Source organism: Triticum aestivum, chromosome 4B (assembly GCF_018294505.1).
Source record: "Triticum aestivum cultivar Chinese Spring chromosome 4B, IWGSC CS RefSeq v2.1, whole genome shotgun sequence".
Taxonomy (NCBI): domain Eukaryota; kingdom Viridiplantae; phylum Streptophyta; class Magnoliopsida; order Poales; family Poaceae; genus Triticum; species Triticum aestivum.
The window spans coordinates 389,818,282-389,833,185 of NC_057804.1; positions in this window are offsets into that span (position 1 = coordinate 389,818,282).

Sequence of the window (14,904 nt, forward strand, 5' to 3'; positions counted from 1 at the left end):
CCGGATTCGAGGCCTCCAAGAAAGGGAGATCAATCTAGTCGCAGTGGTACAGGTTATGCTGATCCGGCGCCTACTGCCCTGCAAACGTCGCCCCTCCGCCTATGGGAATTTAATCCGGAGGGGCCATGAGCTCTTCAACACTTCATGGGTTTGACAGCCGCGGAGATGTACAAATTGTTCTTCGGATCGCAAGAGATGCGTCCGGACTTGACTGAGGATGCTGGCCTAAGCTGCAATCGCCCGGATACTCAAGTAAGTAGCCCTGTGTCCGGACACATTGTCCATTATTTATCGTGGGTTTGCCTTTTAACCAGCTATCCCTTGGACAGGAGTGGATAGCGCAAGCAAAACTGATACGGTGTCCGGCCCCCCTCCCTGAGACCACGCAGGATCCCGTGTTAATCAAAATGTTGGAGGTTGCACCTTCGGAGGAGGGCGAAGGGGGGCACAGGGGAACTACCACCTCTGCCAAGGAGGCTTTCAGTAAGGGAGGAATCGAGAGTCCCTCCTTCCAGGGGGAGAAGAGGACAGCTTCCGAAGACCCGGAGGCCAAGGCCTCAAAGCGGGGAAAGAAATCTGTACCGGAAGGTCCTGTGCCGGGAAGAGCCCCGGCCGTACTGTCTCCTCGGAGGAATCAGCCCTCCAGCGAGCCGTAAGTAAAAAAGGGGGAATTTTGTAATAGTGGACACCCCTGCTTAATTTCTAAGGGTAACCGAAGTTTTCATCTTGTAGTTCGGATCTCAGCCCGTCTCAGCACAGCTCATCTTCGGGAGACCTTCGTCCGGAGATGATGGAGAGCGAAACGCCTCCATCTGCCGCCCCATCGTGCGGGGCGGACGACCCTGAGGTGTCGTCGCGGAGGGTCTCCCCGAGTCCGGCGGGGCCAGAGAGTTCGGCACCCATTGGAGTACGGCCGGTGGAGCTGCAGGATTTGCTTAAGAGGGCGTCTATCTCAGAAGATCACCGCACATTAATGAGTATGGTGATTGAGAGGATCTCGTCCGCCGAAAGCGGGTTGTGTGAGGCCGTCGGAAGTTTGCTGACGGGATTTGAGGTACGCAAAAAATGACATACCTTTTGACAGTTTTTGCACATGAAGTGCGCCCTGTATAGATAGTAGCCCCTGAGACTTGGTATGCTGTCGAAAACGGCAGCGTGCCGAGGATCATAATCTCAGTTATAGATTGTCGCCTTTCCTACGTAGGTGGCGGACGTTCGGTGGCCAGCCGGACTGATGGAGTTGCCGAGCTTAAGAGGCAACTCGACGTTGCGGATGCGGACATCTCGCTGATCAATAAACGACTTGATGAGTCACAAGGTATGTGGTTGCTCCGCGGTCGCCTAGTAAGGGAGCTGACGCCCATTCCTTACAATTTGTATGCTTGATGCAGATGGTGCTACTGCTGTGGAAGACCTTCGAGCAGAGCTTGCTCGGCCAAGGAGCAAGCCAGGATAAGTGATGCGGCTGCCTTGAAGGCAGCAGAAGAGCTAAAAGCCGAAAAGGCTGCTCACTGCCGAAGCAGGGAAGAGTTGGCCGGAATGGCCTTGAAATTAAAAGATGCTACCGACCGTTGTGAGGTTCTTGAAGGAGAACGCCGAGTGGAGCAAGAGGGCCTGAAGAAGGCCGGCGCCGAAGTCAAGGATGCCCGGAGTGAGATGCGGGCTATGAAGGAGGAACTGCGTCAGGCCGGAGACATTGCGGCTGGAAAGCCCTTTCTTCTGCGTAGGAAGTTCACGGATCCGAAGTATGCTCAGCTGGGCCAGTTGTGTGGTGTGGAGGATCCTTATCTGGATTTGGCGGCGAGTGCGGCGGACGCAGTCGTGCACTTCCGAAGCCAGAAGGATCACGAAATGGAAGAACTTTACTGGTCTCAATTCCATAGTCTGGAGCGTCCACTTCCGTTGACTGATCGGCTGGATGAGTGGGCTGAGCTGAATAGGTTGTCCGGACTTGCCATGACGGATGTGGTCACTCATCTGTGGCCGGAAAGGCCCAAGCCGAAGAGTTATTTTGGCTTGTTGCAGCAATTCCTTGGGGCGGTGCCGCATATCAAGGCGATGAAGCGGTCGGCATGCATAGAAGGTGCACGGATGGCTCTCGCCCGTGTGAAGACATACTGGGCGGATATGGATGCCACCGCTGTTGCATCCTGGGGTTCGGACAAGAGCCGATTACCCGCCGAGCACTATTTTGAGGAAGTCCTGCAGGGCGCTCATTTAATAGAGTCGCAGTGCTCGAAAGATGTCATGTTCAAATGACGTGTATAATTTGTGAGATCATGTTTATAATGCAATAGCTTTTTATACTTGTGCGTTCAAGTATTGAACTATCTCCTGTGCGGCCGTATATGTATGAATAACCTGAAAGATGGCAGTCTTTGGCTTCAGCCCCCACGCACATGGTGCGGGGGTGTTTGCAAAAAGAAAAGCGCTTTTTCACACTTAATCCAACGTCTTGGTCCTTTTAAGGAGGTGATAGCGTAGCAAACTAGGCAACCGGACTATAATGCTTTATCACTTTCACTTAGCCATAGGAGCTCGAATGTGGGGCTACTATATAGCCCCTAGCGGCACCGCTCTTCTCCGAACTCGGGGCGCGTATGTGCCTGACCGGGAAGCGGTCCTTCGTCAAAGCGGAGGAATTCTAAACATTCCAATGGTCGATCGAGTGGTTGACCAGTCTCTCGCTATATCATGACAGTCAGTTTTCGGCTTTCTCTACTGAGGTGCTCGCCCGGCCGAACCGGGGCACAATCGCAGTAGTTCTCCTGGTGCCGCGTTAGCCGATGATACGGAACGTAAGGCAGCAAAACACAGGAGCCGGGCAAACCCAACATTTGACCAAAGACATGATTCGGAGCTGATGCATATAAGGCCTAACTCGAGACGCCGAACACTCCCTGAGGTGTTCGGTCTTTATGATACCGGGCAGAACAATGCCCTAAGCCCCTAGTGTCCAGGTACAGGCGGGAACTTCTGACGCGGCCGATGCCAAAACGCCAGCCTCCTCCTCGGCTATGGTAGGAAACCGGGGGATGTGTATCAACAAGAGACAGTAAGAAAGGTTTACGCAGGGTCTTAATCTGAAAAGAATCCTTGCAACGGGTCCCTGCTGCACGTCTGCGCCTGTGTCTCCGTTGTGCTGTATCCTGGACGGGTGTAGCACGTGCTTCATCTGTAAAAGAGAAGGACTTAGTTTCTAAGAAATATCGTGCAAAAGTTGTAATAAAGTATAATTTGGAAGACGAAGAAAGTTGAGCTTTATTGGCTCTCATCATTTATACGCGCGGCCCCTTATAAAGGGGGTATGCGGCTGGGAAGCCCCTTGTTTATTTATGCCGGACTCGCCTAACCGTGTCCGGGGTCTGAATGACCTGTGTTTAGGGGCCTTGACCTGCAAGGTCGGAGTGGCTGTCAAGGCAGCCCCACGCTCTCCATGGTCGAGGAACACTCGGAGTTACTCTTTAATGAGATTATGCCGCGTGGACCGGGCATTGTAAGTATAAGAGACGTGTAATGTGGTATTGCGTTAAAGCGGGCGAAAGCTTTGCGTCCCAGTAGTGCTCGATGGCCACTGTAAAATGGGGCGCTATGGAGAGTGAGCTTTTCACGATGGAGGTTGTCGGATGAACCGAACACAACCTCTAGTGGTGCAGAGCCCGTATAATTGGCTTAAAGGCCTGGCGTCACTCCTTTGAAGGAAGTATTGTTATGGCGAATTTTGGTAGGGTCTATCCCCATTCTGCGGACGGTGTCCTGGTATGGCAGGTGCCGCGCTGTGGTTTCGTGTTATCACATGAAGTGAGATCACTATTTTGACTTTTAGTGGGAAAGTCTTCTGTTTTCCAGAGTGCTGCTTTTGGGGTTCGTCACTTTCGCTTGGTGTGTCGAGCCCCTTGTGTTTGGCGTTAAGTCGGCCGGACTGCTTGAAGACCCAACAATCTCTATGGGTATGGTTTGCAGGCTTCCCGGCGGTACCATGTATTTGACATAGCCTATCCAGAATCTTGTTTAGGTTGGATAGCTCGTCACTGTTGTCCTTGAGGGGCAGTGTTTAGTTATTCGGCCGAGAGCTTTTGAATCCGGCGTTGACCGCCGTACTATTTGGGCCATTTTCCTTGTTTCGGCGCTGATCTTTTCTGCGTCGTGGTTTCCCATTTCCATCCCTGACTTCGAATGTACTCGGGTCGCTGGTGCTGCATCTAGCCAGCCAGCTGTCTTCCCCCGCGCAAAAGTGGGTCATGAGGCTTGTTAGTGCGGCCATTGTTCTTGGTTTTTCTTGGCCGAGGTGCCTGGCGAGCCATTCGTCTCGGACGTTGTGTTTAAAGGCTGCTAAGGCTTCAGCGTCCGGACAGTCGACTATTTGGTTCTTTTTAGTGAGGAACCTGTTCCAGAATTTGCGTGCTGACTCTCCGGGCTGTTGAGTTATGTGACTTAAATCGTCTGCATCCGGAGGGCGGACATAAGTCCCCTGAAAATTTGCTCGAAACGCATCCTCAAGCTCTTCCCAACTTCCAATGGTATTTTCTGGGAGGCTTTTGAGCCAATGCCGAGCTGGCCCTTTGAGCTTGAGGGGTAGGTATTTTATGGCATGGAGATCGTCTCCTCTGGCCATATGTATGTGTAGGATATAATCCTCAATCCAGACTCCGGGGTCTGTTGTTCCGTCATATGCCTCTATGTTTACGGGTTTGAATCCCGCTGGAAATCCATGATCCAGTACCTCGTCGGTGAAACATAGTGGGTGTGCGGCGCCCCTGTATTTGGGTGTGCCGTTGTCTTCAAATGCTCGGCGGGTTATGTTGCTTCCTGGAGTCTTCTTTTTAGGCCCATAGATAGACATGGCCGGGTCATCCTTTTTCCGAGGATCTTTATGCTGATCGTGTGCCGGCTTGTGTGCGGCGCCCCTTGCTGTTCTTGGCCTGTCATCTGGTCGTCTATCCGGCCAGGCGGCTTCTTTCTTTTTTGACTGCGGGGGCTCTAAGGCCTCCTCGTCAAATTCGGGCAACAGCTTGCGCTTCGGGTAGTTCTTTGTCTGGTGACTAGCGCCATATTTATCTGCGGTGTTGAGTACTTTGCTCCATCTCATTCTGAGTGCGTCCTCCGCTGTTTTGAGCTTCCACTTTTGCTTCTTCAAACTTCATGCAGTGGCGACGAGCCTTTTATGAAGGTTCATATGCTCTGGTGATGTGAGATCGTTTTCGCCGGGGATGGGTTGCTTGGTGGCATGTTCGTCGTCCACTGCTTCGCCCTGCTCTAGGGCCGGGTCCGTATGGGTGCCGTTTTTATCTAGGCCGGTCTTCGGGCGGCGCTTGCGTCGCCGTTTTGGTTGTTTGTTGGGGGAGTTGTCCTTCGCCACGTCCCATTTTTCCTCGTTGTCGCTTCCTTTTGGTGTATCCACCATGTATACGTCGTGTGTTGGGGTGGCTTTCCGGTGCCCGATGGGTGCTGGTTCTTGGTCGTCTCCGGCATCGTCGTCCATACCGTCGATGTCTTCGGAGTCGTAGTCTAGCATGTCGGTTAGATCGTCGACAGTGGCTACCAAGTGGGTGGTGGGTGGGCTTTGAATTTCTTCGTCGTCCGCATCCCAACCGTCCTGGCCGCAGTCCGGCCAGGGCTCTCCTGATAACGAGAGATACTTTAGCGAACTCAAGATGTCGCCGAAAGGTGAGTGTTGAAAGATGTCCGCTGCGGTGAACTCCATGATCGGCGCCCAATCGGATTCGATCGGAGGGGGCGCGGGAGGTTCGGAGTCCGGCAAGGAGTCCGGCACCTCGGAGTCACGAGCTTCGTGAGGGACAAGGTTAGTGTTCGGCTTTATCGCCGTAGAGGTTGCAGCCCCCGAGGCGGTGTCTAGCCCACGATCTGCGCAGCCGGCTCCGAATTGAAGATCGGAGCGGACTCGAGTGCGGCCTCCAGGGTACTGTCCGGCTGCAGAGCTAAATCATGCCCATCGTGACAGTGCGGCGCGCTTGGCTGTGGCCCGAACCCATCGAGATCAAGTCCCCGCGGATGTCAGCCGTGAAGTTCAAACTTCCAAATCTGACCTGACGGCCAGGGGCGTAGCTTTCGATCTGCTCCAGATGGCCAAGTGAATTGGCCCGCAGTGCAAAGCCGCTGAATACGACGATCTGTCCGGGGAGGAAGGCCTCACCCTGGACTGCGTCGTTGTTGATGATCAAGAGGCCATCGAGCCTATCGGTGACGACACAGAGGAACTCTCAATGAAAGCACCAATGTCGGTGTCAAAACCGGCGGATCTCGGGTAGGGGGTCCCGAACTGTGCGTCTAGGCGGATGGTAACAGGAGACAAGGGACACGATGTTTTACCCAGGTTCGGGCCCTCTTGATGGAGGTAAAACCCTACGTCCTGCTTGATTAATATTGATGATGTGTGTTACAAGAGTGGATCTACCACGAGATCAAGGAGGCTAAACCCTAGAATCTAGCCTATGGTATGATTGTTGTCCGTCCTATGGACTAAAGCCATCCGGTTTATATAGACACCGCAGAGGGCTAGGGTTACACAGAGTCGGTTACAATGGTAGGAAATCTACATATCCGTATCGCCAAGCTTGCCTTCCACGCCAAGGAAAGTCCCATCCGGACACGGGACGAAGTCTTCAATCTTGTATCTTCATAGTCTTGGAGTCCGGCCAATGATGATAGTTCGGCTATCCGGACACCCCCTAGTCCGGAACTCCCTCACCCGGGTCGAGAGATATGAATTCTCTGACAAGTTCTATAGTTGTAAGATGGAGGAAAATAGTTCTGTCAGTGAGCACATACTCAAAATGTCTGGGTTGCACAACCGCCTGTCCCAGCTGGACATTAACCTCCCGGACGAGGCGGTCATTGACAGAATCCTTCAGTCACTCCCATCGAGCTACAAGAGCTTTGTGATGAACTACAATATGCAGGGGATGGTGAAAACTATTCCAGAAGTATTTTCAATGTTGAAGTCAGCAGAGGTAGAAATCAAGAAAGAACATCAAGTGTTGATGGTTAATAAAACCACCAAGTTCAAGAAGGGCAAGGGTAAGAAGAACTTCAAGAAGGATGGCAAAGATGTTGCCGCGCCCGGTAAGCCAGTTGCTAGGAAGAAGTCAAGGAATGGACCCAAGCCTGAGACTGAGTGCTTTTATTGCAAAGGGAAGGGTCACTAGAAGCGGAACTGCCCCAAATACTTAGCGGACAAGAAGGCCGGCAACACTAAAGGTATATTTGATATACATGTAATTGATGTGTACCTTACCAGTACTCACAGTAACTCTTGGGTATTTGATACAGGTGATGTTGCTCATATTTGTAACTCACAGCAGGAGCTGCGGAATAAGCGCAGACTGGCAAAGGACGAGGTGACGATGCGCGTCGGGAATGGTTCCAAGGTCGATGTGATCGCCGTCGGCACGCTGCCTCTACATTTACCTACGGGATTAGTTTTAAACCTCAACAATTGTTATTTAGTGCCAAGTTTGAGCATGAACATTGTATCTGGATCTCGTTTAATACGAGATGGCTACTCATTTAAATCCGAGAATAATGGTTGTTCTATTTATATGATAGATATGTTTTATGGTCATGCCCCGATGGTCAATGGTTTATTCTTAATGAATCTCGAACGTAATGTTACACATATTCATAGTGTGAATACCAAAAGATGTAAAGTTGATAACGATAGTCCCACATTCTTGTGGCACTGCGACCTTGGTCACATTGGTGTCAAGCGCATGAAGAAGCTCCATGCTGATGGACTTTTAGAGTCTCTCGATTATGAATCATTTGACACATGCGAACCATGCCTCATGGGCAAAATGACCAAGACTCCGTTCTCCGGAACAATGGAGCGAGCAACCAACTTATTGGAAATCATACATACTGATGTCTGTGGTCCAATGAGTGTTGAGGCTCGCGGAGGATATCGTTATGTTCTCACTCTCACTGATGACTTGAGTAGATATGGGTATGTCTACTTGATGAAACACAAGTCTGAGACCTTTGAAAAGTTCAAGGAATTTCAGAATGAGGTAGAGAATCAACGTGACCGAAAGATAAAATTCTTACGATCAGATCGTCGAGGAGAATATTTAAGTCATGAATTTGGTACACACTTAAGAAAATGTGGAATCATTTCACAACTCACGCCGCCTGGAACACCTCAGCGTAACGGTGTGTCCGAACGTCGTAATCGCACTCTATTGGATATGGTGCGATCTATGATGTCTCTTACCGATTTACCGCTATCATTTTGGGGATACGCTCTAGAGACAGCTACATTCACTTTAAATAGGGCACCATCTAAATCCGCTGAGACGACACCGTGTGAATTATGGTTTGGAAAGAAACCTAAGCTGTCGTTTCTAAAAGTTTGGGGATGCGATGCTTATGTCAAGAAACATCAACCTGAAAAGCTCGAACCCAAGTCGGAAAAATGCGTCTTCATAGGATACCCTAAGGAAACCATTGGGTATACCTTCTACTTAAGATCCGAGGGCAAGATCTTTGTTGCCAAGAATGGATCCTTTCTGGAAAAAGAGTTTCTCTCGAAAGAAGTAAGTGGGAGGAAAGTAGAACTCGGTGAAGTACTACCTCTCGAACCGAAAAGTAGTGCAGCTCAGAAAAATGTTCCTATGGTGCCTACACCAACTGGAGAGGAAATTAATGATGATGATCAAGGTACTTCGGATCAAGTTGCTACTGAACTTCGTAGGTCCACAAGGACACGTTCTACACCAGAGTGGTATGGCAACCCTGTCCTGGAAATCATGTTGTTAGACAACGGTGAACCTTCGAACTATGAGGAAGCGATGGTGGGCCTAGATTCCAACAAATGGCTTGAAGCCATGCAATCCGAGATAGAATCCATGTATGAAAACAAAGTATGGACTTTGACAGACTTGCCCGATGATCGGCGAGCGATAGAAAACAAATGGATCTTTAAGAAGAAGACGGACGCGGATGGTAATGTTACCGTCTATAAAGCTCGAATTGTCGCTAAGGGTTATCGGCAAGTTCAAGGGGTTGACTACGGTGAGACTTTCTCTCCCGTAGCGAAGCTAAAGTCCGTCCGAATCATGTTGGCAATTGCCGCATACTATGATTATGAGATATGGCAGATGGACGTCAAAACGGCATTCCTTAACGGCTATCTTAAGTAAGAACTGTATATGATGCAGCCGGAAGGTTTTGTCGATCCTAAAAATGCTAACAAGGTATGGAAGCTCCAGCGATCCATTTATGGGCTGGTGCAAGCATCTCGGAGTTGGAACATTCGCTTTGATGAGATGATCAAAGCGTTTGGGTTTATGCAGACTTATGGAGAAGCTTGCGTTTACAAGAAAGTGAGTGGGAGCTCTGTAGCATTTCTCATATTATATGTAGATGACATACTTTTGATGGGAAATGATATAGAACTTTTGGACGGCATTAAGGCCTACTTGAATAAGTGTTTTTCAATGAAGGACCTTGGATAAGCTTCTTACATTAGGCATCAAGATCTATAGGGATAGATCGAGACGCCTCATAGATCTTTCACAAAGCACATATATTGATAAGATTTTGAAGAAGTTCAAAATGGATCAGTCCAAGAAAGGGTTCTTGCCTGTATTGCAAGGTGTGAGATTGAGCTCGGCTCAATGCCCGACCACGGCAAAAGATAAAGAAGAGATGAGTGTCATCCCTTATGCCTCAGCCATAGGATCTATTATGTATGCCATTCTGTGTACCAGACCTGATGTAAACATTGCCGTAAGTTTGGTAGGAAGGTACCAAAGTAATCCCGGTAAGGAACACTGGACAGCGGTCAAGAATATCCTGAAGTACCTGAAAAGGACAAAGGACATGTTTCTCATTTATGTAGGTGACGAAGAGCTCGTCGTAAAGGGTTACGTCAACGCTAGCTTCGACACAGATCTGGATGACTCTAAGTCACAAACCGGATACGTGTATATGTTGAATCGTGGAGCAGTAAGCTAGTGCAGTTGCAAGCAGAGCATCGTGGCGGGATCTACATGTGAAGCAGAGTACATGGCAGCCTCGGAGGCAGCACATGAAGCAATATGGATGAAGGAGTTCATCACCGACTAGGAGTCATACCCAATGCGTCGGGGCCAATCACTCTCTTCTGTGAAAAGACTGGAGCTATTGCCTTTGCCAAGGAGCCCAGGTTTCACAAGAAGACCAGGCTCATCAAGCGTCGTTTCAACTCCATCCGTGAAAATGTTCAAGATGGAGACATAGATATTTGCAAAGTACATACGGATCTGAATGTCGCAGATCCGTTGACTAAACCTCTTCCACGAGCAAAACATGATCAACACCAGAACTCTATGGGTGTTAGATTCATCACAATGTAACTGGATTATTGACCCTAGTGCAAGTGGGAGACTATTGGAAATATGCCCTAGAGGCAATAATAAAAGGATTATTATTATATTTCCTTGTTCATGATAATTGTCTTTTATTCATGCTATAATTGTATTATCCGGAAATCGTAATACACATGTGAATACTTAGACCACAACATGTCTCTAGTGAGCCTCTAGTTGACTAGCTCGTTGATCAGCAGATAGTCATGGTTTCCTGACTATGGACATTGGATGTCATTGATAACGGGATCACATCATTAGGAGAATGATGTGATGGACAAGACCCAATCCTAAGCATGGCACGAAGATCGTGTAGTTCGTTTGCTAGAGCTTTTCCAATGTCAAGTATCTTTTCCTTAGACCATGAGATTGTGCAACTCCCGGATACCGTAGGAGTGCTTTGGGTGTACCAAACGTCACAACGTAACTGGGTGACTATAAAGGTGCACTACAGGTATCTCTGAAAGTGTCTGTTGGGTTGACACGGATCGAGACTGGGATTTGTCACTCCGTATGACGGAGAGGTATCACTGGGCCCACTCAGTAGTGCATCATCATAATCAGCTCAAAGTGACCAACTGTCTGGTCACGGGATCATGCATTACGGTACAAGTAAAGTGACTTGCCGGTAACGAGATTGAACGAGGTATTGGGATACCGACGATCGAATCTCGGGCAAGTAACATACCGATTGACAAAGGGAATTGTATACGGGGTTGCTTAAATCCTCGACATCGTGGTTCATCCGATGAGATTATCGAGGAGCTTGTGGGAGCCAACATGGGTATCCAGATCCCGCTGTTGGTTATTGACCGGAGAGCCGTCTCGGTCATGTCTACATGTCTCCCAAACCCATAGGGTCTACACACTTAAGGTTCGGTGACGCTAGGGTTGTATGAATATGAGTATGCAGCAAACCGAAAGTTGTTCGGAGTCCTGGATGAGATCCCGGACGTCACGAGGAGTTCCGGAATGATCCGAAGGTAAAGAATCATATATAGGAAGTGCTGTTTCGGCCATCGGGAGAGTTTCGGGGGTCACCGATATTGTACCGGGACCACCGGAAGGGTCCCAGGGGTCCACCGGGTGGGGCCACCTATCCCGGAGGGCCCCGTGGGCTGAAGTGGGGAGGGTACCAGCCCCTGGTGGGCTGGTGCGCCCCCCCTTGGGCCCCCCTGCGCCTAGGGTTTGGAAACCCTAGGGTTGGGGGCGCACCACTTGCCTTGGGGGGCACTCCACCCCCCTGGCCGCCGCCCCCCTTGGGAGATTCAATCTCCAGGGCCGCCCCCCCCCCCTTGGGGCCTATATAAAGGAGGGGGAGGGCAGCCGCACCCTGAAGTCTTGGCGCCTCCCTCTCCCCTGCTACACCTCTCCCTCTTGTAGAAGTTCGGCGAAGCTCTGCCGGAACCCTGCTGCATCCACCACCACGCCGTTGTGCTGCTGGATCTTCATCAGCCTCTCCTTCCCCTTGCTGGATCAAGAAGGAGGAGACGTCACGCTGACCGTACGTGTGTTGAACGCGGAGGTGCCATCCGTTCGGCGCTAGGATCTCCGGTGATTTGGATCACGACGAGAACGACTCCCTCAACCCCGTTCTCTTGAACGCTTCCGCACGCGATCTACAAGGGTATGTAGATGCACTCCTCTCTCTCATTGCTAGATGAACTCATAGATTGATCTTGGTGAACGTAGGAAATTTTTTATTTTATGCAACGTTCCCCAACACCGCCACGCTCTGCAACCCAAAGTACGACAAAGGGTCGCAAGTATTAGACTTCGACCTGCTGGCTAGAGTTTCCACCATCAGGCGCCCATCTGGTTCAAGCCGTCAGCCAATCTCCACGGCTTAATAAATAGTAACATATAACTGACCTAGTTAGTTAGATGCGTACACTTGGTGTAGTAGGATCTTTATTTAGTTTGATGCATACACTTGTTCTTTTTTGGTAGCCCTTTTGTAATAATGGCTGATGTTTGGTTTGGAAGAGAGAGTTGCGTCTTCACTCTTCTGGCCTGCTTATTGCTTCTGTTGCACCCCCAGCCCTGGTTGCTGCTGCTGCTGTTTTCAATGTACAATCGGTAGTATATTTCGTCTGTTGGTTGAATAAATGTGTTGTTAGAACGACAAACACAATGTTTTGGAAGTCGTTGCATGGTTCGATCCTTAGTGCCCCGTACCATACGTAACGCATACTATTTTTCATACGGAACACATTTTCCACTTTTTGATAACATGCAACCCACTGATGAAGGCCCAACAGAGGAGCCCATAATTAACTGGAAAGGAGGCTCTCACATGAATCCGGCCCAGGTACATGCTCATGGTCCCCTAAACATAAATGAGTAAATAAATAAATAAAGCTAAATGCTCATGCACCAGTTCTTTAAATTCATGATTTAACATGAGGATATTATTTCCTATGATAGTGTCATTACATTCAGTCGATATTATTCTTAGGCAAAGATAGCGACCAGTCTTCTTTCTCCCAGCATTTTCTTCCTGCAACCAGCGGACCCTTGCAAATCGTAGTCAACATCGTAAATAGTTCACCAGTCTTCTTTCTCCCAGCATTTTCTTCCTGCAACCAGCGGACCCATGCAAATCGTAGTCAACATCGTAAATAGTTCCGGTCCATTTTTATTTTTCAATAAGAATGTCCAACCCAGCCCAGCACATTGGCCACAACACTTTATCCTCCGCCTTGGTGCGCTCGCTGTGGCGCCGCCATCCGGCCCTGTCAACATAGTTTTTTTTGAAACGGTCCCTATCAACATAGTGAATCAGGAGAGAACTGTAGTTGTGAGTATGACAGTACGGACCCACCAGGTCCACTCCCAAACACAAGCAAGCGCCTCTTTTACTACTCAGATGCACCCCTCATTTTTTTACTCTGATCCACCCTGCTGATTTCGGAGATCCACATCATTTTGAACGTATAGTCAATTAACGACAGAATTGCACAACTTTTTTTTGAGTAGTAATTCGGAGGAGCAGGCTATAAACTGGGTTGTGCGGTCTCTGTGGCCCGTCTAACAACATGACCAGCCCAGCAGGTTTTTCTTTGGGAAAATAGGTAGCCCAGTATTTCTTTTTGAAGAATACCAAAGTTAGGCCTATTTGTTTTCGTCGACTTACTGGGCTGCAAATCTTTCAAGACAAGGAGGGATGCATTCCGGCCTGGCCAAAGAGTATGGTCAGTGTCTGTTAAAAGTAATATCAAAGGGGTTGAAAATTCCAAAAAAAATTATAGCAAATGGGATATTATTTCTTTTTTTGTTTTTGTTCTTCACTGATATTTTATAGTATTTCATTGGATTTAACATGACATGGTACTAATTTATTTTTAAATTTGTTTTAGTATGGCTACTATTTTTTGGATTAAGAATATTTTGTTCCCCAGCCAAAATTTGTGAATTTTCAAAATTTCGCACATATTTAGTTAATTTTTTAACCCTCTTACTGACCCGAAAATGGGCAGCAATTCTAAAAATGGAAAATGGGCTGCAATAATTTCCATATGAATTTGAAAATGAGTAAAAATTATAAAAATAATAGCAAATGGGTTATACATGACACAAATTTCGAGGCAGACTTGTTTACGCAAGGCATTGTCAGTCAACACATGATTCTAGCAGCAGTGACTGTTGGATGTCCATCCAACGGCCGACGTGCTTCTTCAATCTCTGATCTTCCTGCTCCAGCCGCCTAAACTAGCGCCGGCGGGACTGCCTGCTCCCTCCTCTTGTGGCCTGCTGTGATGCTGCGCAGGCTTCCCCGGCCCACCCTACTCCCTCTGCTGGCCTGGCCGCACGCAATCAACTGCCTCCTTATTATGTGAAAAAATGATTCCTCCCACTGACATCTGGGGCGCACGGGTTGGCAGGCTGACCTGTGGGCCTACTAAGTTGACACGTACACAGGGCTTGTCAACTTACTCAACAAATGATTGTAGCAGAAGTAACCGTTGGATTTGAATCGAACGGTCCTGCTACTTCTTCAAGTGCTGCTCTTCTTGCACCAGCCGCCCAAACTAGCACCGGCGAGACCGCCTGCTCCTGCCTCTAGTGGCCGGTTGTGCTGCCGTTGAGGCCTCACCGCCCCCTACTACTCCCACCGCTAGCCAGGCCCTACGGCGACGGCAGCCTCACACCGTAGCCGAACCAGTGAACCCTCCTACTCCTCTACACGTGGGCATCCACTGTCGCGTCTTCCCCGGCTCCGCGTCATCCCTTTCCTTCCTAGGCCTCGCTGTCGTCCACCGCCCTAGTGCTCTCGATGTGGCCTAGTCAACGTGGTCAAGGAACGACTTCCATCGAAAGAGTACTGTACGTGGAGAGGCTAACAGTTGGGTCCACGGCAGTCGCAAGGAAGTGCCTCCTTATTACGCTCAAAATAATTATTCCTCCACCTGATAGGAGGGACCCACCGGACGGGCCACCAGTATTTTGCGAAAATCGTTTCCCCCTGACTGCTGGGACCCATCGGACGGGTCACCGTATTTTGCGAAAAAAACGCCCCCCCCCCCACTATCAGCTC